Genomic DNA, 25689 nt, shown 5'->3' on the forward strand with positions numbered 1-25689 from the left:
AATAAAATAGTAAGTGGAAAAAACAGGGTACCAAGGCATATAGCAGTCTGAAAAAATATTCATAAAAAATATTGAAAAAAATACTGAAGTATGATAAAATATGAACAATTGGTGCCTATAAGTAGTGTGATTATCTCTGGCTTTTTTCTATTTTTTATACTATTCCATATGCCCCAAACTTTCCTCTATAGCCACATATGCAGTGAGGTATGAGTAAAGTTCATTTAGAAATCTTTGAAAAGAGACTTTCCAGAGTACTCAGGTAACCAAAAACACACTGGAGTCTAGTCAATATTAATTTGGTAGTGTGAGTGTGTATATATATGTTTACATAAAATGAAATAAAAACAAATTATTTGAGATAGATCATATACCCCAGAGATATAACTTTTTGAAAACTTTTCTAGCAAGCTCTTTCTTCCTGTGTTTTCATAAGGATCTAAATATTTCCCAGAGTTTTTTGTTTGCTAGTTTGCTCTGTTTCATATTCTCTTTAATATCAGATAAAAGGAGTTGAAAGTTAAGTGAGTGGGTGTCACTGAGGTGTTGGGAGAAGGAAGTTGTGGTGTTAAAACCTCAAATGAAGCACTGTGAACGCTGCCCCCCCTCACTTTATCACTCCATACTTGTAAATTAGACACTTCTCTGAGTAAATTACCTTTTCAGGTCATAGATAATCAAGTCAATTTTCTTGGCAATAGAAATGTTTTACATCAAGTATCAATATATTGGGAAAAACACACAGATGATCAATTTAAAATTTTCATATATTTAATTTTAATCTCCAAATAAGTTTAGACATGAACTGGAAAAGCTAATCATCTTGTTTGCACATTGACACTCTTTTAAACAGTCTACCCATAGTTCCCTCAGAACCCACTGAATGAGCAGCAAGAAATGTAACCCAAACCTGAGCCATGGCTGATTGGACCAGAGGGGACACCTAATCCAAGCAAGGTCTCTGAGATTCTCTTTTCTGGGAATTTGCTGTAAAACTCAGAGAGATTGAATTGATTTTCTGAGGGCACTCTACTTGTCAAGTTGCTAGATTAGTGGCTAAGACTACCAACTGAAGACTTGGTGTGATAAAGAGCCAAACAAGAGAGCCAATCTATGGGGAAAACCAAGAAAATGAATTAGAAACACAAAGCAACATAAAGAACACAAGTGGTGCAGAGAAGAGGCAGTTGATTAAGGAGCTATGGTTTCTGAGGGCTTTCTAGTTCTCTGTTCCAAAACCTCATTCATACCTTAGTGACACATCTCATCTTTGGTTTTAAGAGATACGCCTGTTATCTTATTAAAACTCTCCCTTTATTTAAACAAACTTCAGATGTTATTTTGTTGCTTGAAACCAAAGCATCCCTGGGTAAATAAGTACTTGTCCTTTCTAAATTACATTAAAATATGGATAAAGCATGCACTTTTTATCCACCTTTAATAGATCAGGAACTGAGTCAAATAATTTAACATCATATGTTTACTTACTGTAGCCCTGTGACTAGAATCTATATATTTCAATTCCAGTTCCTCTGCTGTTAACTCTTCTGTGTCTAGAGATAAATATGGCCAGCACTGTGCTGGTAACCAATGAACACATCAGCAAAGATCTGTCTACAAGGTGGTGTAACTGGATAACTGCTACATCTGGATTCTGCTGTGGTAGCACTATGTGAGGAGACCGTGGGTTATTAACTCAGTTAAAAGCATCAGGACCATTAACTTGTAGTTCTACCATCAAATTCATAGAAAAACCAAAGGAAATTGTATTTTGACATTACTGTTAACAAAAATGTATTGCAGCTTCTATTTTAACCATAGCTATAGTTTTAGTGTTGAATGGTTCTTGTCATCAAGGGAAAAGCAAATAAAAATACTTTCTAACTCTACATTTAAAATTCTGATCTATAAACTCAATCAAACATCTTCAATTCTATCCAATAAAAAACAACAATTAAAGTCAGCTAGAATCTACTATATGCCCTTAAATCTCCAAGTGTTCTGTATAACTAAAGATATGTAGTTAATTTGCTAATAACTATCAAATAGATACCATTTATTGAGTGCCTACACTGTGCCATGGACTGGTCTATGTATTTTACACACATTATTCATTCATTCAACAAGTACTTATTTTATTGAATAAATACTGGATACATACTGTTCACATGTCATACTTACTGAGAATATAACAGTGAACAAAACAAAGTCCCTGCTCTCAAAGAATTTTTTAGACTTCATTTAATCATCACAATTAACCTGCTGTTGTTACCATTTTTTTAGACCCAATGAGGTTAAATAATTCACCCAGGGTCACACAACAGATGAGGGGTAGCTTAGGCTTCTTAAAATCTCAGGCTCTTTCCATTTGACTACAGTGTTCTCATTAAATCATTGACTATAAAGAACCACATTTATAGCCAGGTGAACACTGTTGAGAAGCTGATAATCACTGATAATCCATGCCAGGGCCTTCTCACATACACTAGTTCCTTGATGCATTTACTACAAATGTAGATTACTTCCCATAAAGTAATGTTCTCATTGAATACTTAAACAACCTTTGAAATTTATCATTGGATTATCACTGGATTGGAATCTAAAACACTCTACAGTCAATATGAACAAAATTCCTGATGTTCAATATAAGGTGAATGCAAGTAATTTTATTAAACCAAGTTAGGCAGAATTTATTTTTAATTTGATCCATTCATATATATGAATGGACCAAATTATACATATAATGTGCCAGAACAAGTTCTAGGTGCTGGGATACAGCAATGGAAAAAAATCCCTACTCTGATGGCATTTCCATAAAATATATATTTCGTTATATGGTAGCAAGTGCAGTAAAGAAAAATAAAGCATGGAAGAGGGCTGGGAGTATAAAGGGCTAGGACTTACAATTTTAAATAAGCAGGTCAAGGAAAGCTTCATTGAAAAGGTGAAATTTGAACAAACTCTTAAAGAAATTGAGAGAGTGAGCCACAAGGAGATCCAAGCAAAGGACACAACAAGTTCAATATCCCTGACACGTGTGTGTCAAAGCTATCGGGGTGTCAGGATTACAGAAGTAGCAGGCACCAGATGATACAGGACTCACAGGAATCATGAGGAGATCAGCTTTTACCCTGAGTGATGTGGGAAGTCATTGGAGAATTTTGAATAAAGAAATGATATTATATGTCTTAACTTCTTGAAAGTATCCCTGGCTGTTGTATGGAGAAGGGACCATAGGAAAGGACAGGGTGGAAAAAGGGAGACAATTTGGGAGATTTGTAATAATCCAGGTGGGAGATGATGGTATCTTCCACTAAGAGTCGAAGTGGCCAGATTTCTGGATATACTTTGATCATAGAGCCAATAGGACTTGATAACAGATCAGATTTGGGGTTTAAGAGAAAGAAAGAAGTCAAGGATGACACCAAGGATTTTGGTCCAAGTAATGGGAAAGATGGAGTTTCCATTTACTATGGGAGGAGCATGTTTGAAAGATCAAGAGTTCAGTGTGGGGCATGGAGAAAGCATTTTTCACAGGAGTGATCATGTGCATCAAATGCTACTGAGAGGCTGAATGACATAAAGACTGAGAATTTACTATTGGATTCAACAATGTAGAGGTCATCGGGGACCTTAACAGAGCTGTTTTGGTGGAGTAAAAGGATAAGAGTAAAAGGCTGACTAGTGTGGATTCAAGAGGTATGGGGAAAGAGGAATGAAAGGTAACAAGTCAACTCTTTTGAGAAATTATTCTATAAGCAGAGAAAATGGGCAAAACCTGAAAGGGAAAGTGGGGCTGAAGAAGATTTTCTTCATAACAGGTTAAGACTGATGGAATAACGTGTTTGTCTGTTGATAGGAATGACTCATTAGAAAGCAAAGAATTGATGAAGTTTTTTCTTGCAAAAAAAAGAGGGCAATATAGTGAAGAAGGTGGTCTTAGAAGAGTGGAAAGTTCATCCACATCCATATACATGCTTTTATGATTATAATCTCTCAATATATTACATGATTTTTATAATTATTCCTACACTGCTCTTACTGAAATTTAGAAGTTTATTTGTTAAGAAGACTGGCAATTTTCTCACACAAAATAAATTTAATTTATCAAGAATAAGTAATCTTGCTCAACTTTTCATCACTATTTTTTGAAATGTATTCAATAATAAATATTGTCATGTTTACACTATGGTTTCATGAAGTAGTAATGTATGCATGAATGTTAAGAGGCGTGTTGTGAGTTAAAAAGGACATGGTTTCTCCCTAGAACCTGTCCCCCCTTCTCTGTTATATGGTGTACATTCAAACTCTCTCTAGATTTCTGACCCTTAAAAAAGTTTCAGAAGTATTTTGAAAGGCTTTATATATATTTACTATGACAATGAGTTACCTCTTTTGATATTTCATACCTTACTGAAAACAAATTTGATAATTACAAAGGTCACAGGTTATTTTTGTTTGGAATTTTTTAACAAGAACTTCCAAATTTAAAAAAATAATAAACATTTATTTTGAAAACTCAAGAATTCTATTTGGGGCTTTGTAAATATACATAATAATCTTAAATTATTTTAATTAGAAAATAAATCTTACAGCTTTAGAAAGCAAAGACTCCAGGATCATACACTGTAGCTCTCAAAGGCATATAATTGTCAATTAATCATTTATCTATTTACTCAGCACCTTACCCTCATGTACAATTTTATGAAATTGATATTAAAGTGAAATTCAACATATTATATTTTGACAATAACATGCATACATCAATTATTCTCTGTAAAACAGAAAATGTTGTTCTAACACTTATTAAACATCTAATGTGAAGAGATAAGTACTATCATTTACTCTCGTTGTATAGAAGAAGTTAGATAAACTGCCCAGGTCACATAGATAGAAGTTCTGGGATTCAAATCAAGCCTGTGTGATTCCAGAAGCCAGATGGAAACCATTACCTCACACTGTTATCTGTACAATGGTACCCCTTACACATCTACTAAATCAAGATACAAATCCGAGACACTTCACCTACCTAGAAAAAAATGTATCCACAAGAGAACTACAGTTAAAAATCTATTCTTTCCAAGAGACCTTCAAGATGGCAGAGGAGTAAGATGTGGAGATCACCTTACTCCCACAAATACATCAAAAATACATCTACATGTGGAACAACTCCTACGGAACACCTACTGAATTCTGGCAGAAGACCTCAGACTTCCCAAAAGGCAAGAAAATCCCCACATACCTGGGTAGGGCAAAAGAAAAAAGAAAAAACAGAGACAAAAGAATAGGGACAGGACCTGCACCTCTGGGATGGAGCTGTGAAGGAGGAAAAGTTTCCACACACTAGGAAGGCCCTTCACTGGTGGAGACGGGGTGTAGGCAGGGTGGGGGGAAGCTTCAGAGCCACGGAGGAGAGCGCAGCAACGGGGGTGCAGAGGGCAAAGCAGAGAGATTCCCGCACAGAGGATTGGTGCCAACCAGCACTCACCAGCCTGAGAGACTTGTTTGCTCACCACCAGGATGGGCGGGGGCTGGGAGCTGAGGATCGGGCTTTGGAGGTCAGATCCCAGGGAGAGGACTGGGGTTGGCTGCGTGAACACAGCCTGAAGGGGGCTAGTGTGCCACAGCTAGCTGGGAGGGAGTCCGGAAAAAAGTCTGGACCTGCTGAAGAGGGAAGAGACTATTGATTCTGGGTGCCCGAGGAGAGGGGATTCCTGCTCTGTGCACCCACAGAAGGCAGAGCACTGCCTAAGTGAGCTCCAGAGAGAGGTGAGAGCCGCGGCTATCAGCTCAGACCCCAGAGACAGGCATGAAACGCTAACACTGCCGCCGCTGCCACTAAGAATCCTGTGTGCAAGCTCAGGTCACTATCCCCAACCCTCTGGGAGCCAGTGCAGCCTGCCACTGCCAGGGTCCCATGATCCAGGGACAACTTCCCCAGGAGAACACATGGAGCAACTCAGGCTGTTGCAGTGTCATGCCAGCCTCGGCTGCCAAAAGTTTGCCCCACACTCCAATTATGTCTACCATACCCTTCCCTCTCCCAGTCCTGAGTGAGCAAGAGAAACCTAATCAGCAGCTGCTTTAACCCCCTCCTGTCTGGGCAGGGAACAGATGCCTGAGGGTGGCCTCCAAGCAGAGGTGGGACCAAAACCAAAGCTGAACTCCAGGATCTGTGCGAATAAAGAAGAGAAAGAGAAACTTCTCTGTGCAGCCTCAGGAGCAGCAGATTAAATCCACACAGTCAACTTGATGAACCCCACATCTGTGGAATACCTGAATAGATAACAACTGTTCACAAAATTGAGGAAATGGACTTTGGGAGCAACTGGAGACTTGGGATTTGCATCTGACTTTTTTCTGGTTTTTATGTTTATCTTAGTTTGGTTTTTAGTGTTTGTTATTATTGGCGGCTTTGTTTATTGGTTTGGTTGCTCTCTTCTTTCTTTCTTTCTTTCTTTTTCTTTTTTCTTTTTTTCTGAGTGTGTATGTGTATCTTTCTTTGTGTGATTTCGTCTGTTTAGGTTTGCTTTTACCATTTTTCCTAGGGTTCTGATGGTTCATTTTTTGTTGTTGCTGTTTGTTTGTTCGTTTTCTTTTTATGAGTGTGTGTGCATAAGTTTATTTGTGTGGTTTTGTCTGTTTAGTTATGCTTTTACCATTTGGTTTCGGGTTCTATCTGTTTCAGTTTTTTTTTTTCTTCCTTTTCTTTCAAGCTGTGTGGCTGGCAGGGTCTTGGTGCTCCAGCTGGGTGTCAGGCCTGAGCCTCCGAGGTGGGAGAGCCAAGTTCAGTACATTGGACCACCAGAGATCTCCCAGCCCCACATAATATCAATCGGCGAGAGCTCTACCAGAGATCTTGGTCTCAAACCTAAGATCCAGCTCCACCCAACGGCCAGCAAGCTCCACTACTGTACTGGATGCCCCATGACAAACAACTAGCAAGACACAAAACCAACCACACCCACTAGCAGAGAGGCTGGCTAAAGTCATACTAAGTACACAGACACCCCAAAACACACCACAGAATGTGGCCCTGCCCACCAGAAAGACAAGATCCAGCCACACCCAACAGAACACAGGCACCAGTCCCTTCAACCAGGAAGCCTACACAAGCCACTGAACCAACCTCACCCACTGAGAGCAGACACCAAAAACAACGGGAACTATGAACTTGCAGCCTGTGAATAGGAGACCCCAAACACAGTAAGTTAAACAAAATGAGAAGACAGAGAAATATGCAGCAGATGAAGGAGCAAGGTAAAAACCCACCAGACCAAACAAATGAAGAGGAAAATAGGCAGTCTACCTGAAAAAGAATTCAGAGTAAATATGATCCAAAATCTTGGAAATAGAATGCAGAATATACAAGAAATATTTAACAAGGACCTAGAGGAACTGAACAACAAACAAACAATGATGAACAACACAACAAATGAAATTAAAATTCTCTAGAAGGAAGCAATAGCAGAATAAAGGATAGAAGAGGCAGAAGAAAGGATAATTGACCTGGAAGATAAAATAGTGGAAACAACTGCCACAGAGCACAATAAAGAAAAAAGAATGAAAAGAATTGAGGACAGACTCAGAGACCTCTGGAACAACACTACATGCACCAACATTCAAATAATGGAGGTCCCAGAAGAAGAAGAGAAAAAGAAAGCATCTGAGAATATATTTGAAGAGATTATAGTTAAAAACTTCCCTAAGTTTTTAAGGAAAGGAAAGAGTCTGTCAAGTACAGGAAGCACAGAGGGTCCCATACAGGATAAAACCAAGGAAAGACACGCCAAGACACATATTAATCAAACTATCAAAAATTTGAATCAAAGAAAAAATATTAAAAGCAGCAAGGGAAAAGCAGCAAATAACATACAAGGGAATCCCCATAAGGATAACAGCTGATCTTTCAGCAGAAACTCTGAAAGCCAGAAGGGAGTGGCAGGACATATTTAATGTGATGAAAGGGGAAAAACCTACAACCAAGATCACTCTACCCAGCAAGGATCTCATTCAGATTTGATGGAGAAATCAAAAGCTTTACAGACAAGCAAAAGCTATGAGATTTCAGCACCACCAAACCAGCTTTACAACAAATGCTAAAGGACCTTCTTTTAGTGGGAAACACAAGACATGAAAAGGACCTACAAAAAAAACCCCAAATAATTAAGAAAATGGTAACAGGAACATACATATCGATAATTACCTTAAATGTGAATGGATTAAATCCAACCAAAATACACAGACTGGCCGAATGTATACAAAAACAAGACCCATATATATGCTGTCTGCAAGAGACCCACTTCAGACCTAGGGACACATACAGACTAGAAGTGAGGGGATGGAAAAAGATATTCCATTCAAATGGAAATCAAAAGAAAGCTAGAGTAGCAATTCTCATATCAGACAAAATAGACTTTAAAATAAAGACTATTAAAGACATAAAAAAATAGTGATCAAGGGATCAATCCAAGAAAAGGATATAACAATTGTAAATATTTATGCACCCAATATAGGAGCATCTCAAAACATAAGGCAAATGCTAACAGCCACAAAAGGGGAAATCGACAATAACACAATAATAGTAGGGGACTTTAACACCCTACTTTCACCAATGGACAGATCATCCAAAATGAAAATAAATAAGGGAACATAAGCTTTAAATGACACATTAAAAAAGATGGACTTAGTTAATATTTATAGGACATTCCACCCAAAAACAATAGAGTACACCTTCTCCTCAAGTGCTCATGGAACTTTCTCCAAGATAAATCATATCTTGGGACATAAAACAAGCCTCAGTAAGTATAAGAAATTTGAAATCATATCAAGCATCTTTTCTGACCACAATGCTATGAGACTAGATATCAATTACAGGAAAAAAAACTGTAAAAAATACAAAAACATGGAGGCTACTAAATAACCAAGAGATCACTGAAAAAATCAAAGAGGAAATCAAAAAAATACCTAGAAACAAATGACAATGAAAACATGACAACCCAAAACCTATGGGATGCAGCAAAAGCAGCTCTAAGAGGGAAGTTTATAGCAATACAGTCTTACCTCAAGAAACAAGAAAAATATCAAATAAACAAACTAACCTTACACCTCAAGCAATTAGAGAAAGAAGAAGAAGAACAACAAAATAAAGATAGCAGAAGAAATCATAAAGATCAGATCAGAAATAAATGAAAAAGAAATGAAGGAAATAATCATAAAGATCAATAAAACTAAATCTGGTTCTTTGATAAAATTAACAAAATTGATAAACCATTGGCCAGATTCATCAAGAAAAAAAGGGAGAAGATTCAAATCAACAGAATTAGAAATGAAATAGGAGAAGTAAAAACTGTCACTGCAGAAATACAAAGGACCATGAGAGATTACTACAAGCAACTATATGCCAATAAAAAGGACAACCTGGAAGAAATGGACAAATTCTGAGAAAAGTACAACTTTCCAAGACTGAACCAGGAAGAAATAGAAAATATGAACAGACCAATCACAAGCACTGAAATTGAAACTGTGATTAAAAATCTTCCAACAAACAAAAGCCCAGGACCAGATGGCTTCACAGGCGAATTCTATCAAGCATTTAGAGAAGAGCTAACACCTACCCTTCTCAAACTCTTCCAAAATATTACAGAGGGAGGAACACTCCCAAACTCATTCTATGAAGCCACCATCACCCTGATACCAAAACCAGATTAAGATGTCACAAATAAAAGAAACTATAGGCCAATATCACTGATGAACATAGATGCAAAAATCCTCAACAAAATACTAGAAAACAGAATCCAACAGCACATTAAGCACCATGATCAAGTGGGGTTTATCTCAGGAATTCAAGGATTCTTCCATATACGAAAATCAATCAATATGACACACCATATTAACAAATTGAAGGATAAAAACCATATGATAATCTCAATCGATGCAAAATAAGCTTTTGACAAAATTCAACACCATTTATGATAAAAACCCTCCAGAAAGTAGGCATAGAGGGAACCTACCTTAACATAATAAAGGCCATATATGACAAACCCAGAGCCAACATTGCTTTCAATGGTGAAAAACTGAAACCATTTTCTCTAACATCAAGAACAAGACAAGGTTGCTCACTCTCACTACTATTATTCAACATAATTTTGGAAGTTTTAGCCACAGCAATCAGAGAAGAAAAACAAATAAAAGGAATCCAAATGGGAAAAGAAGTAAAACTGTCACTGTTTGCAGATGACATGATAGTATACATAGAGAATCCTAAACATGCTACCAGAAAACTACTAGAGCTAATCAATGAATTTGGTAAAGTAGCAGGATACAAAATTAATGCACAGAAATTTCTTGCATTCCTATACACTAACGATGAAAAATGTGAAAGAGAAATTAAGGAAACACTCCCATTTACCACTGAAACAAAAACAATAAAATACCTAGGAATAAACCTACCTAAGGAGACAAAAGACCTATATGCAGAAAACTATAAGACCTTGATGAAAGAAATTAAAGATGATACAAACAGATGGAGAGATACACCATGTTTTTGGATTGGAAGAATCAATACTGTGAAAATGACTATACTACCCAAAGAAATCTACAGATTCAATTTAATTCACCAAGGGCATTTTTTCACAGAACTAGAACAAAAAATTTTAGTTTGTATGGAAACACCAAAGACCCCAAATAGCCAGCACAATCTTGAGAAAGAAAAACGGAGCTGGAGGAATCAGGCTCCCTGACTTCAGACTATACTACAAAGCTACAGTAATCAAGACAATATGATACTGGCACAAAAACAGAAATATAGATCAATGGAACAGGATAGAAAGCCCAGAGATAAACCCATGCACATATGGTCACCTTATCTTTGATAAAGGAGGCAAGAATATACAATGGAGAAAAGACATCCTCTTTAAGAGGTGAGGCTGGGAAAGCTGGACAGCTACATTAAAAGAATGAAATTAGAACACTTCCTAATGCCATACACAAAAAATAAACTCAAAATGGATTAAAGACCTAAATGTAAAGCCAGACACTATAAAACTCTTAGAGGAAAACATAAGAAGAACACTATGACATAAACCACAGCAAGGTCCTTTTTGACCCACCTCCTAGAGAAATACAAATAAAAACAAAAATAAACAAATGGGACCTAATGAAACCTAAAAGCTTTTGCACAGCAAAGGAAACCATAAAAAAGACAAGAAGACAACCCTCAGAATGGGAGAAAATATTTGCAAACGAATCAATGGACAAAGGATTAATCTCCAAAATATATAAACAGCTCATGCAGCTCAATATTAAAGAAACAAATAACCCAATCCAAAAATGGGCAGAAGACCTAAATAGACATTTCTCCAAAGAAGACATACAGATGACAAAGAAGCACATGAAAAGCTGCTCAACATCACTAATTATTAGAGAAATGTAAATCAAAACTACAAAGAGGTATCACCTCACACCAGTTAGAATGGGCATCATCAGAAAACCTACAAACAACAAATGCTGGAGAGGGTGTGGAGAAAAGGGAACTCTCTTGCACTCTTGGTAGGAATGTAAATTGATACAGCCACTATGGAGAACAGTATGGAGGTTTCTTAAGAAACTAAAAGTAGAACAATCATATGACCCAGCAATCCCACTACCGGGCATATACCCTGAGAAAACCATAATTCAAAGAGTCATGACCACAATGTTCATTGCAGCACTATTTACAGCAACCAGGACATGAAACCAAACTAAGTGTCCATCGACAGATGAATGGATAAAGAAGATGTGGCACATATATACAATGGAAAATTACTTAGCCATAAAAAGAAACGAAATTGAGTTATTTGTAGTGAGGTGGATGGACATAGAGTCTGTAATACAGAGTGAAGTAAGTCAGAAAGAGAAAAACAAATACCATATGCTAACACATATATACAGAATCTAAAAAAAAATGGTTCTGATGAACCTAGGGGTTAAAGGAATAAAGAAGGAATAAAGAAGCAGATGTACAGAATGGACTTGAGGACACGGGGAGGGGGAATTGTAAGCTGGGACGCAGTGAGAGAGTAGCATTGACATATATACACTACCAAATGTAAAAGAGATAGCTAGTGGGAAGCAACCACATAGCACAGGGAGATCAGCTCAGTGCTTTGTGACCCCTCTAGAGGGGTGGGATAGGGAGGGTAGGAGGGAGTTGCAAGAGGGAGGGGATATGGAGATATATGTATACATACAGCTGATTCACTTTGTTAAACAGCAGAAACTAACACAACATTGTAAAGCCATTATACTCCAATAACGATATTTTTTAAAATCTATTCTTTCCTTATAGTAAATATTACTCTGTACAAATGTGTGTATTACATAGAATATACTATAGGCTACCAAAAAATTTAATATGTATCATATTTGTAGAGATTCATTAATTGAGTCCCTGAGATATGGATTGGATGATTTAATTCAATTGGGGGAAATTCTTGGTAAAGATATATTTTGAATTTTGACAAATTAGATGGATCCAAATTAGTAGAAAGATGAGATGAACTATTTAAACATGGGAGATAGATGGACAGATGTGAATAAAGAATATGAAATAGAAAAGAGAGTGTTCAATGCAAAGCATAGGGCAGGAGCATCCCTGGCCAAAGAAATGATATATATGGCTGAAAGAGAATGAGCAGCATAGCTAAGTGACTGCAGAGACACATCTAGTGCCATCATGAGTCAGTTACTCAAGTGACATCTTGGTAAGATGGCTTTTTGGAATTAAATTGTCCATACATTTTCAATTAATTTTTATTTATGTAAGGCAATTAAGTTAGAACCTTGCTATTCAAAGTACGGTCTAGCAGGAACCAACCATATCAGAATCACCTAGTAGACTGTTAGGAAGGCAGAAACTCTGGCCACATCATCGACCTACTAAATCTCAAGGTGATTCTTGGGAAGCAGTGCATCTGTATCCTAATGCTGATTTGGTTATTTCCTTAGCATGTAACTCTAGGCAAGTGCTTTCATCTCTAAACCTAAATTGCTCATCTCTAAAGTGGAAAAGATCCTTGCCACGCTAATTCAGGGGCTTGATAAAAGGATCAAATGCAATGAACCATGTAAAAGCACTTTATAGCACTTTGGTACTATAAAGCACCACTAGAAATCTCCCCTAAAACAGGCGTCTGTGTTCAAGGAAAATCCAAGGGGCCAGGGCTGGTGCCTGGAATGTCTTGGCCACGTCCCTCACAGCTGCCTCCACTATCCCTGTATATAAACACAGCCTCAGAGAAACATCTCACTTGGTAAAATAAATACTCAGGTTTATGAAAGTGTCGTGGAGCTGAGTTACCCCAGGAGATTCATAGGGTGATGCCTGACCCAGCTGCTCTCCAAATCAAGCCAAGGAATTTGCCCTTGTGTCAGTGCACCTGCCATCACTCTGTGACGCTCCTGGTTACTCCTTTTCTATTTTTCCCATCTCTTATCATCGGAGGACTATGGGATGGCTGAGGAAACAAGGCAAGGCAGGAGCTGGGATTTTCTGAGGAGTAGCATGTCAGGTAAAAAGTTGACAGGCTCAGGGCGCTCTCCAACCATGAAAGCAAACTGTCACGCAGCAGATCTTTCAGTCCCCTGACAACTGTCACTTGGAACTTTCTAGTTCAGCAAGTGTCCTTTAACAAAAGTTTTAAAGTTATTAAAAATGAATATTTCATTGTTAAAAATTGTTTTCCACAAGACCCTGCTCCTGGAGGTGTTTAAGAATTCTGAGCTCAGGTAAATTGGGGATGCTGATCACCATCCCACCTCCTGGAGGAGGGGTACAAAAAGAATCCGATTTAAATTTGCCTAATCAGCATTTTCCAAATGTACTTGACTGCAGAACACTTCCTTGCAGTATTGCCTATTAATACACTGCAGTTTAAACAGTAGTTCCACTAAGAACGTATCTTGAAAATCACTGTCTTTTTTTGGTTATAATATTTAATGTAATCTTAATAGCATAGCACTACTTTTGTGGAAAAGAAATATTCTAGCCTGGAAACTTCTTGACTACAGGAGCTGTTGTTTTTTACTCTCCAGCACTTAGCAGAGTACAAGGCATTTAGTCAATTCTCAGTGAATGTTTGTTAAATTTTAAAAATCAAAATAGAATCCATTTTTTTTTGCATAAGATATTCTCACTCTGTACCAAAAGGATATGATGAGTTTTTATGTGTGTCTGTTTGTTTGTTTTTTGAGGAACAAGAGCCCAGTTTGTTTATTTGATCATTTCTTGCATTTGACGTACTCCTCGATGACATCCTTGGCCTGGGCCTCTTTGCCGTAGTCCTAAACCACCACACAACTGCAACCAACCACTTTTACAGGGCTTTCCCTCTCTGTCAGTTTTACAGAGGCCTACCCATTCCCCTAGTTTCTTGTCATCAACCTTAATCAGGTTGATTTGGTGCTCAGCACAAAGGTCCTCCACCAACTTGACATACATAGGCTCATCACAGTTGGATGCAAACACACAGAGATGGGCTTGGCACTTGCCAAGCTTCACGAATTCCATGTGCTAGGCCATCGTGGATGAAAGCGGGCCTCAGCACCTCTTCCAGAGCAGTATTAACGTCCATTACACCCCCAGCAGCAATGCCTTCCTCGGCCATGGTGGTGGGTTACAGGTGGAGCTGAATCTTGAGTGCACCCGCTCCTCTGCCTCCGCACGACTCCGCGGCGGCAGGGCAAGAGCTATGATGAGTTTTTTAATGGGTTTTATGTGATGGATATGTACATTCAAATAACTTATTTGGTTGATTATTTGCTACTCTAAGTAACAAATAAGGAAAGGCCATCCTAAAAAGGAATTTATACATAAGAATACTGTCAACCATCATAGTTTTTCTACATTTATAATATATCATGTTTCAATATTTCTAATGAACCAGAAGTTACTTTTTTAAAAAAGGCAGGAGCTAGTGTCATTCTCTATAAAATAGTGTGAAAGGTGAATTGTAAGCCTGACAGTCTACAGGGACTTGGAATCACCGTTCAAAGTTTATAGTCCTTAGTTATCAAACTGCTGGTAAAGTATAAAAATACATCCAGGGGGTCTTGATTGTTCTAAATCACCACTGGTGGTTCAGCATCACATCCCAGACCTCTGCACTGTGTCCCGAGAGAGGCATTTTGAGTCTGCAAAACCATCAGAAAAAAAAAAAAAAAAAAAAACAGGAAGGGAGGGCTGAGTGGGGAGGAGAAATGAGCATCCTAAACTAAAAACAGAAATATGGATGCTGATGCTAACAGAGTTTCCTCAAGGAGAGAACCCTAGGTAAACATGCGTAACTTTGAAGTGACCCACAAACCTCTCCCCTTAAAAAACCTTCTCCATCTTACCCAGATTGTATTTCCCATAACGGGAAATACAAGCCCTTTGGGTTCTGCTCAAGTGAATGATTTGCCGCAATCACAAGACCAAGTGACTAAATATTTCTAGCAAGCCCATGTATTTATTGAATCTTACTTTTAGAGATTTTTTTCAAACCTTGACCTTAGAAGGATGAGAGAAATACAACCTGGGAGCAAAAATCTGGTCTTCCTGGGCTCAAAAAAGGATTTGACATAAATTGCTCTATGAACAAAATGCCCTTTGTTACAGCCCGAAGGGAAAAAAAGAGGTCATCCTGTGCAAAAGCATTTTCTAAAGGTTGTCCCAAGGACCCTTATTGGTTTCTCGCTAAATCTCAAAAACTGCCTGAGATTATAACCCCTCTCCCATTTGTTTAACCTTCTATAATATAATTTTCAAATGTTTCTTTGATGCTACTATTGAACAATATTATTTTTAGTCTCAAATTTCAAATCTAGCATTTCTTTAGTATTTTTATATGTTACATCAGATTTTATACACTATTTAGGTAAGCATTTGTATGAATACACACACACACACATATTTACACAAAACCTTTCAAACCTGTTGAGAACTGATTTTAGATTTTTAGGTTTACCTATTATCACTGTAATATTCATACAAGACAAATAAAATGGAGAGAAAAAAATCCAAAGGACGTTCAATAAAATATGCATTAAGAACATGGCAGATATTTAACCTCTTGAAACCTCAGTTTCTTCAGCTGTAAAATGGAGATAATATTGATAACCTACAATCATAAAGTGCTTTAAGGATAAAAAGAGGGTATATTTAAAACAATTAACCTTTAAATATTAGCTAATATTACTGATGTTGCTGTTGTTTTTTATTATCATTATTATTTTAAACTTCTTAAAATTAAAATTATTTTTAGTGAATCCCTATAGATTGTTATTCAATAGAAACTTATCAATGCTAAATATGGAGAAGCAAAGAATACGGCTAATGTTACAGCCTAAATTAGAACTAGGAACAAGGTTTTTTATCTGAGTTCTGAGCCTATTCTGAGTTCCATGCTGATCTCTTTTCAGAATTTAACCAACGCTGACAAGTCAGCACTTTTGAAAGGCGAATATAAGGGAATCCACCAAAAAGTGAGTTACACAAGTTTCCTGGTGACCAAAATTGAGTCATTCATATATAAATTGGATTCATCCAAACCATTGTTTGAATTTGAATATTGACATTAAAATTCATATAAAATACAAAATTATTAAATATGTTGTAAATTTATATTCATTGTACATTATTATGACTTTCAAGCAGAAAAAAGACAAAAATAAAAGAAAATATGTAAAAAGGAAAAATGTATATATTTTCTCTCATACATGATCTTTGCTTTATTCTGTATTCTGTTGAGAAAATCAAATAAAAGTATTAACAATATTCCTATAATAAAAGTTTCTCATTTTGTTGTTGTTCTGTATCTAAGATTCTGGAATATGGGAAACTTTCACACAATTATTTTGGTAAAATAAACACAAAGAACTTTCTTAGAGGTTTTAACTTCATATTTTACATTCAATAGGATTCTCCCAAGATTTCACACAAAATATCAAATCTTCCATATAGTACACAAACTTGACACATAAGTTCTCAAGAAAATATACTTGTTGAAATAGAGAATAACAAATTATTATGAAAGTGCCTATCAGAGCGCCTATACTCAATAGGCCCTCAATAATAAATGATTGTTGGATCCGAATGTTATCACTTCTGCACCAAAATGACAGCACAGAATTGTAATTAAAGGATTATAAAAAGGTTGACCATCCCTCAAGTGGAAAACCTTCTAAACTGTATTAACTTTTATGCTGTGATAGGAAGGTTCATAAGTACTCTCAATGGGCCTTGAAGGGCAAATTGGATGAAGTGGGCTTAATGGTATTTCTTTAGTGCAGAATGTTACATTAAGACCTTCCTGAAAACCCCTCTTTGAAATACACTGCCCCACCAACCTCATAATAACCTTGCATTTATCAGGCCTTGATTCTGTGGTGTAAAGAGTTACGTTTCTTACCCCATATTACACATGACAACTTCTTTTGGCTAGAGACAAAAGTGATCTCAGGTATATTTAAAGCAAATGTATGAGAGTGATAATGTACAACAACTGATAAATATCATGCCCAACACATTTATTAGATGTCCTTACATATCTCTTGAAAGTACTAACGTTGGAATGGGTGATAAATTGACTTAAGGTTGACCACCAGTGTGAAAATTGAGAAGTCCTGGATAGAACTGGAGAGCAGGGAGATTTGAAAGACTAGAGAAGAAAGGATGAATGAGAAATACAAATATACAGCACTTCCCTGGTGGCACAGTGGTTAAGGATACGCCTGCTAATGCAGGGGACACAGGTTTGAGCCCTGGTCCGGGAAGATCCCACATGCCGCGGAGCAACTAAGCCCATGTGCCACAACTGCTGAGCCTGTGCTCTAGAGTCCTCAAGCCACAACTACTGAGCCTGCGTGCCATGACTACTGAAGCCTGCATACCTAGAGCCTGTGCTCTGCAACAAGAGAAGCCACCACAATAAGAAGCCCACTCACCACAATGAAGAGTAGACCCACTCGCCGCAACTAGAGAAAGCCTGTGCGCAGCAACGAACACAACACAGCCAAAATAAATAAATAAAATAAATAAATTTATATATTAAAAAAGAAATACAAATATACGATGGAGTTTTCTAAAAATAAAGTAATAAGAAAAATATAAAACCTACAAAAGAGGTTGATAAAGTCAAAGGGATGTCTAAGGAGACAGAGTATCAGAAAGCTTCAGGTACCATCCTAAACTTGAGAGTTAGGCTTGCTCTCTACAAGCTATGGCTATCCGAATTCAGTAAAGCCACATGGTGGAAACTATCCTAAATCAACTGGCATAGTGGATATTGATTATAGCAAAACCCTTGATACAGTCTTTCAGGGTAAATTTGTAGATGAAATAATGATCACAGACCATGTTTTATTTTTTCCCAAGACCTATCATATTGCCTGATATATAGAAGGCACTTGATAAATTGAAAGAATCAGGAATGTGACCTAAGGAATACAACATTAAGTGGATTCATAGCTGGCTGGAATATATTTATCAATCAGTGCATTACTATCATCCCTATTGAACTCTAAATAGGGCAGAGACCATGTAATATTCTTTATCTTTGCATCCCAAGGCTGAGCAGAGAATGCACAATAAGTATTTTCAGATCAGCTGAACTTGGAGGGAGATGTTCAGTGGCTCATCACAGAACTCAAATGCTCAACACTTTTATCTGTGATGTGAATGAATACCTTAGAGGTTTAAACTAGTCAAATGTGCAGATGATACAACTTTTGGATGGTTATCATTACATAAAATGCTCAAATACTTTATTATCAATAGAGCATCTTAATACATATTTAATATAGCAGTTAATGGGGTGGTAGCAGCAATATTAATTGAGCAAAGTCAGAACCATTAGAAACAACTAGATCCAAAGGTAAATTTATGGAAAACTGTATTACCTACTCTCAAACAAGATTACTTTATTTTCCCCCTCTGGATGCCATTTAAATAGGTAGTAAAAATTTGAAATAGAGTCTAATGTAAATATGTAATATATTTAATTATGTCTGATTTAAAATTTTGGGTGAGTTTGAAAAAAAGGTTTGAAAACTTGATCTGAAAGCATTTAAAGGAGCAACTTCATGACAATGCCCAAAAAGTAATTTGGCAAAAATAACACTTATTGAGTGGTCACCAAAAACATGTGCTGAATGACCATCTAATTAAAAAAAAATGTTGTTAAAATTACAGCATAAAATAGGTTGTGAATAGGCCGTTGGCTGGGAATTCACCAAATTAGAACACAGGGTCCATCTGGCAATCTCTGAACCTGAGCCAGGGCCATGAAAACCAAGAGACTCCACCCTACATTTGGCAGCAGTTCTACTTTCTAAGCCAGAGGATCTCAGGAGGCCTCTGAACCTGTAGGGCAATGGGGACCAAGATGTGGGGACAGGGTTCCTGGGCCATGATTCAGCGAGGAGTGCCCATTTCACATCACACAAAGATCACAACAGTAAAGATGATGGCCCTAGCTTCCACGTTTTTTTTTGTTTGTTTGTTTAAACAGTTTCTTTCCTGCCATTTCTCACAAAATAAAAAGACCTATTCAGAGGTAAATTTTTATACTAGAAATTTCTGACATATGGAGAAATGTACACAGAGTTACATTCTGACTGTGTAATTTTATCCTGTCTTCAGCAAGAAATTTAGAATTTTCTCCAAACTCATATAATTTTTTGAGAACATTGTCATCTCACCATGACAGCAACCTGAAGTAGTAAAAAAACTTGAGGGAAGGAAAATTAAAACATTATTTTAAAAGACTAAGGATTGCTATGGAGCAGTCGGAGGAGTTTAGAAAAATAGTCCAGTGACTAGCATTTTGCCAGATCATTTGCCAAAATGTTGACATGAAAGTTCCCTGAAAACTTTGTCTTGGGTTTCTGAAAATTTCTCTGAGGAAATTGCTAAAAGAATAAACAATCAGTTCAATTGCATACAGTGAAGGATAAAGTCCACATCCAATGTGCATATTCTGTTTATAGCTGGGAAGAATTTAAATAACTTGCCTAGCACTCCTTTTTTCTTTTCAAGTATAAACTAACTCAAAAAATTAAGTAAAAATTGATGATCTAGCAATGTTTCTCTGGCTGCCATACAGTATGGGCAATGAGTTCTAGACTCCAATTTATTGGTTTGTCAGAAAGTTTGGTTATTTTCATCAATTTAGCTTTACATTTAACATTCTTCCGCTTAATTGAAACCATGCGGACACATTTGGTTAGCATCCACATTCCTACAAAAGTAAAAAGGGTACTTTGTTTCAAATTCTGCACAGTTTACCAGTAAATCCTATTTTTCTTGCAGTAACAATTAAACACACAGTTGGCACTTAATAGCAAAAGCTTCCTAATCCCTATTGTCAATGGGTACAACTCAGCTTCAGCAAATATCCAGTCAGGTGGAGGAAAAAGCATTATCCATAACTTTGTCTTAATAATTGAATAAATGATCTTCCAGGGACTAATCCCAGGGTTTTAATGCATGGCCCTTGTAAAATTATAGCATTTTAGAAGTTTATTTAACCCTCATTCTCTACTTCTTGCCCTCCTGGGATCCTGCACCAAAGTGCTAACTGAAGGATGGGATCTGAAGGGTAACCTAGTAAGTGCTACGCTTCTTTACTGACTGTTCTTTCTTTCTCAATCCCATTGTGGAAAATGACTCTGGATTGGTTTATGAAGCGAGTTTAGAGAGTAACAGGTTTCTAGGATTTGTACTTTCTCTGCTTTGGCAAAGTAATTCCAAAAAGCCAAAGATACAATAGCAGGATAACATGCATCGCTAAAATAACAACATTTTGAGGTTGACTAACTAATGAAAAAATGGTGTCCAACCGCCTTTCCCTGTTAGGAAATATGCAAAGAATAAGGAGAAAAAAAGAGAAGAAAGTATGATCAAACGGATGAATTAAAATGACTCCAAATTGACAATGACAAGGTTGTAGCGGTTAGAATTACCCTCAGGTATTTACGGATGGGTCCACTGTTCCAGACAGAGCTCTCCTTCTTTCAGCAAGTATTTGCTGAGCACCTACTTTATACTACTCCCCTAGATGCTATTGCTACACGTTGCCACTTCTGTAGCCACAAAGAGATGGGCATGACCTGCCCTCTCACATCTTACATTAGAGTCACCTCCACCCTCTCCCTCCTCTTTCTCTTCTTCCTCAGGCACCCATGTGACCAGGCACTGAGAGCAGTGCATCTTTCTTGCCAGAGACAGGAGCAGGGAGGCCACACCTGATGTGAAGAAAGCCAATAAGACCGGAGTGGCTAAGTGAGTCAAGAGAGGTCCAGGGGGTCAAGGAGAGAGGAAGGAGTCAGGGAGAGGGCCAAGTGCAAGAATGAGGACAGAAGACAGGCCATCTGTCAAGGTAACAGTTTTCACTAGCGAACCCACTGGCTGGCCTCCTGCCTCTGACTTGCTGGACTTCTCCCCTTTGCACAAAACCAGAGCTCTGCCGGTGTGTGAATACAATCCTGTCACCCTTCCTTAAAATATGTGAAGTGATTTCCTATTCGTTGTCCCAAAGATAAAATAAAAATCCATGGCTTACAATGCCTTTATGACCAGAGCCTTTCCCATTGCTTCCACCCTTGTACTCAATACTGCAGCCATTCTGAACTTCTCTCCCTTAACTTCTGTGCCTTTGCCCACAATGTTCCCTCTGAGAAGAATAATCTCCTACTCCATTCTGCTCTCTCCATCTCCTTGCCTACAGGAACTAGAATTTCAGATCTTGGTTTAAATGTTACTTCTTCTAGATGACCTTCCCTGACCCTCCAAATCAGAGTTTCTCAGACAGCAGACCTGCAGTGTTTGTATACAATATTTCTGGGTCCACTCCATGTTAACTGAACCAAACTCTCTGGGCTGAGGTCCAAGAAACCACATTTTTAGCAAGAATTCCACTTATTCTAGTGTATATTAATGTTTCAGGACCAATGATTTAGACTCTGGGATGATATAAATAATAATAAACAACCCACACAGCACAATTAATTCCCCACCAGTCAAAATGGATATGCTGACCAATCAGGACAGATGCCATGACCAGTCGAAGTGAACTCTGGCTATCAAACTCTCATGTGTACTAGTCTGTACCCACAATAATCAGCTGGCCCACGCTCTGTTTCATTGCACCCTATCTTTCCTCTGGGCTGGAATATATTAGCTGATATTTACTGAGTACTTCCTTTGTGCCAGGTATTGTTCTAAACACTTTTCTTACCATTTCAATTAACTTTCAAGATAATCCTATAAATTAGGTGTTATTATTATTTTCTTTCTTTAGAAACTGTTTATTTTCCATCAAACTATTGCGAGTTTGTGGAAGAGCAGCTTAAGACCACTCAGTGGTTGTTCCTACCCACTCAGTGGCCTGAGCAGTGGTGGGCTGAGCACTCCAGTCTCCAGTGGGGAACTGCAGAATAGGCACAGAGGGCACCTGCACACCTTCGGACCAGTCCGCCGCCTCAGGCTGAGGAGCAGTGAACTCAGGAGGTGGGGCGGTCCATTTACCCTGAAACTCCTCCTTGGTCACAGCTTTCTCAGCTGCCGCCTGCTCTTCCTTTCAATCTCTTCAGGATCTCTGTAGAAGTAGAGATCAGGCATGATCTCCCATGGGTGTTCATGGGAGATGGTGCCACGCATGTGCAGAACTTCCCGGGCAAGCATCCACCACATCAGACCCACTGAGTGAGCTCCCTTGTTGTTGCACGGGATGGCAATGTCCACATAACACAGAGGAGAGTCTGTGTTACACAGACCAATGGTGGGCGGGTTAACGTAAGAGGCCTTTGTGAGAGGCTAGTGGTCAGCCCTGGGATCAGTAACCACCAGAAGGCTTGGCTCCTGGAAGGCAGCCTAGATCTGGTTAGTGAAGGTTCCAGGAGTGAAGCAGCCAGCAATAGGAGTGGCTCCAGTGACAGCAGCAAACTTCAGCACAGCTCGTTGGCCAGTATTCCTGGAGGATACGACACTGGCATCAGCTGGGTTTTCAATGGCAGCAGTGGCATGAGCTGCCAACAGAAGCTTCTCCCAGGTCGTCTTCAGATTTATGATGTAGACGCCATCACTCTTCCTTTTGTAGATGTACTGCTCCATTTGGGAGTCAAGGTTGTGCCACCTAAGTAGGTTCCTGCTGCAAGGAATGAGGACATCCTCCTCCTTCATTTTCAGGACATCAAGGGCTCTGGACATTGTGAGAGCTTCCCTTTAAGTTACGATGAGAATTCAGAACAAGCCATATGGACCCCTGTCTGGGTAGTGTGCAAAGGCGGTGCTATTATTATTTTCATTTACAGATAGAAAAACTGAGACACAGAGACGTTAAGTTACTTGGCCAACATTACACAGCCAGTAAGTGGCAGAGCTAGAGTTCAAATGCAGTCTGGCTCCAGAGCCCTAACCTACACTGCACCTGTCATGGTATGTATGAGGCTTTATTTTATTGCCAGTCTGGTTATTTGACTTTCTCACTACCCTGTGTTCTCCATGGGGGTAAACCTGATACATAATAGGCTGTCAATAAAAAGTTGGAGAATAAATGAGATCATGCTAATTTAGTTTAGGATCAAGAAGAGGGGACAGTAGAAAGCTGACCAATTGCTCACGTTATCTCCTAGGGTTTTGAGGCTTGTTTTTAAAGAGCTTCAAGGACAAGAAGCTTGAGAGCTTGCAGGAATTATGGTGTGGCAACCATCTGAGGCCACTGAAACCCATGCACCTAGAAAGACCCAGCCATAGAATTGGTTTTCCTGCTCCAAACATTTTCAACCAAAATGATGAATATAAAACTGACATGCATACTCTTGGCAAGTAAAATCATGTCAGAAAGATTAGAACCAACAGAGAGGTGATGGGCCTCAATATTCCATGGAGTTAATTTCTTAGAAAAAACCTTTTCAGAATGCCTGTTAGTGGAGCCAGCTAGAGCCCAAAGCCTCAGTAATGAAACTAGCTGTGTCATGCAGATTCATCACACAAAATCAAGACACTGAGTTACTTTCTCCAAATGTATAAAGTCGGTTTCTTCTCCCAGGGTGGAGCACCGTGATTGTCACTCCCCAAAACCCAGATTATTCTTTTTTTTTAAATTTTTATTGGAGTATAGCTGATTTACAATGTCATGTTAGTTTCTGTTGTAGAGAAAAGTGAATCAGTTACACATATACATATATCCACTCCTTTTTAGATTCTTTTCCCATATAGGTCATCACAGAGGTTTAGGAAATTTACCTGTCTAGCAGAAATGTAGTTTGGCTTGGAGAGTAGCAAAACTGGAGTCAGGGAAGCCATTGAGGAGAAATCCAGGTGGGGCTGACAAAGGCCTAGGGAAGGTAAGAAGGGTAAGAGGATGAAGCGAGGTAGCACTTTTTTTGTGTTGCAGCAGTTTTGAAAGGTTCAACACAGGACCTCAGTTAAGAATAATTGGGGAGGGGGGCATACATACCCTTCTTATTTTCCCTAATTCAACATGTAATGAGACTAAAACCGTTCTCTTAGTGGCCTCTTGCTACCTTAAAATTATTCAGGTATTTGAGGAAAATATGGCAGTATTTCTTACTGTAATTCTTTTAATAAAAATCAGCATCTTGGCATCCATGTCAAGGGAGAAATCCAGAAATCAGTGTACAGAAGAATTATCTGGTAGACTTCTGGGGTTGCAGTGAGACATGGAAGGAGAGGACCTAACCATGGACCAGAATGAAGAGTTTTGACAAAGTTCAGAAGTTATTGTATGTTCTTCCAGCTACCAGGGAAGCCACATTCCTTCCTACCCATCCAAATACCTCATGGTTCCCGCATTGTTATCCAAGTTGCAAATCTTTGGGATTAGGTCCTGTTCTCTTTTTTTTTTTTTTTTTTTTTCCAAGCTCAGTTTCCAAAAGAAATGCTTGAAGGATCCAGCTCTGCCTCTAACACTGACTACTCCTCACCTTAATCCTGGACAGCTCCCATCTTAGTCTTCTGAGTTTCCATTGTTTTCCATGGCTGGAGGGGACCTAGACTACTATATTTCTTGTCCCTATTTGGATTTGGTCTCATAACTGGCCCTCTCCCAGGGTGGAGAAACAACTAGGAAGAGAGGAGATTTGGGGACATAAGAGTTAAAGGATTCCTTAATGTCACTTTGACCTGAGAGCCTATTAGCTCCTGGCTAATGGCCCATTTCTGAGCCTCCCTTACCCACCACCACCGCCCACCCCTAATCCCCACTGTTGCTTGCACCAAGCTTTGGTGCCTGTGCCACGCAGAACTGGGATCTAAGGCAATGATGGAAAGGAGCACAGCTGATCTAAATAGAGAACTTGAATGTTAGGAATAAAAAAATTCGTACATTACACTGGCATAAGCAGGTATCAAAACTATAGAAGTTTGGGGGTTTTTTTGGGTTTTGGTTTTGGTTTTAAGAATGGGTTGCATTGTTTTCAGAACTAGGAAGAGAGAAAGTGTTGAGTTCTAAGTGGAAAATTCCAGTTGGATGAAAAGACTAGGGAAGACTTGTAAGTAACACGGTGACTATCTGGAAAGATTCATTTCGATAGCTGCAAGATTTTTAGTTGGATGCTAAAGCACACATTCCTATTATAATCCTGTTCACTGCTTTTAATGAGTTACTTTTTCATAGAGCAAAGATTAACTGAAATCTAGCCCATGTT

The 25689-nt window shown here is 38.3% G+C and overlaps 2 pseudogenes; both read right to left on the reverse strand.

Annotated features, from left to right (window-relative positions):
- Positions 1-14259: 14259 nt before the first annotated feature.
- On the reverse strand, positions 14260-14681 carry LOC132500210 (small ribosomal subunit protein eS12-like; annotated as a pseudogene).
- Positions 14682-22367: 7686 nt separating this feature from the next.
- LOC132500118 (small ribosomal subunit protein uS2-like) lies at positions 22368-23227 on the reverse strand (annotated as a pseudogene).
- Between the last annotated feature and the right edge of the window lie 2462 nt (positions 23228-25689).

Source organism: Mesoplodon densirostris, chromosome 12 (genome assembly GCF_025265405.1).
Source record: "Mesoplodon densirostris isolate mMesDen1 chromosome 12, mMesDen1 primary haplotype, whole genome shotgun sequence".
Lineage (NCBI taxonomy): Eukaryota > Metazoa > Chordata > Mammalia > Artiodactyla > Ziphiidae > Mesoplodon > Mesoplodon densirostris.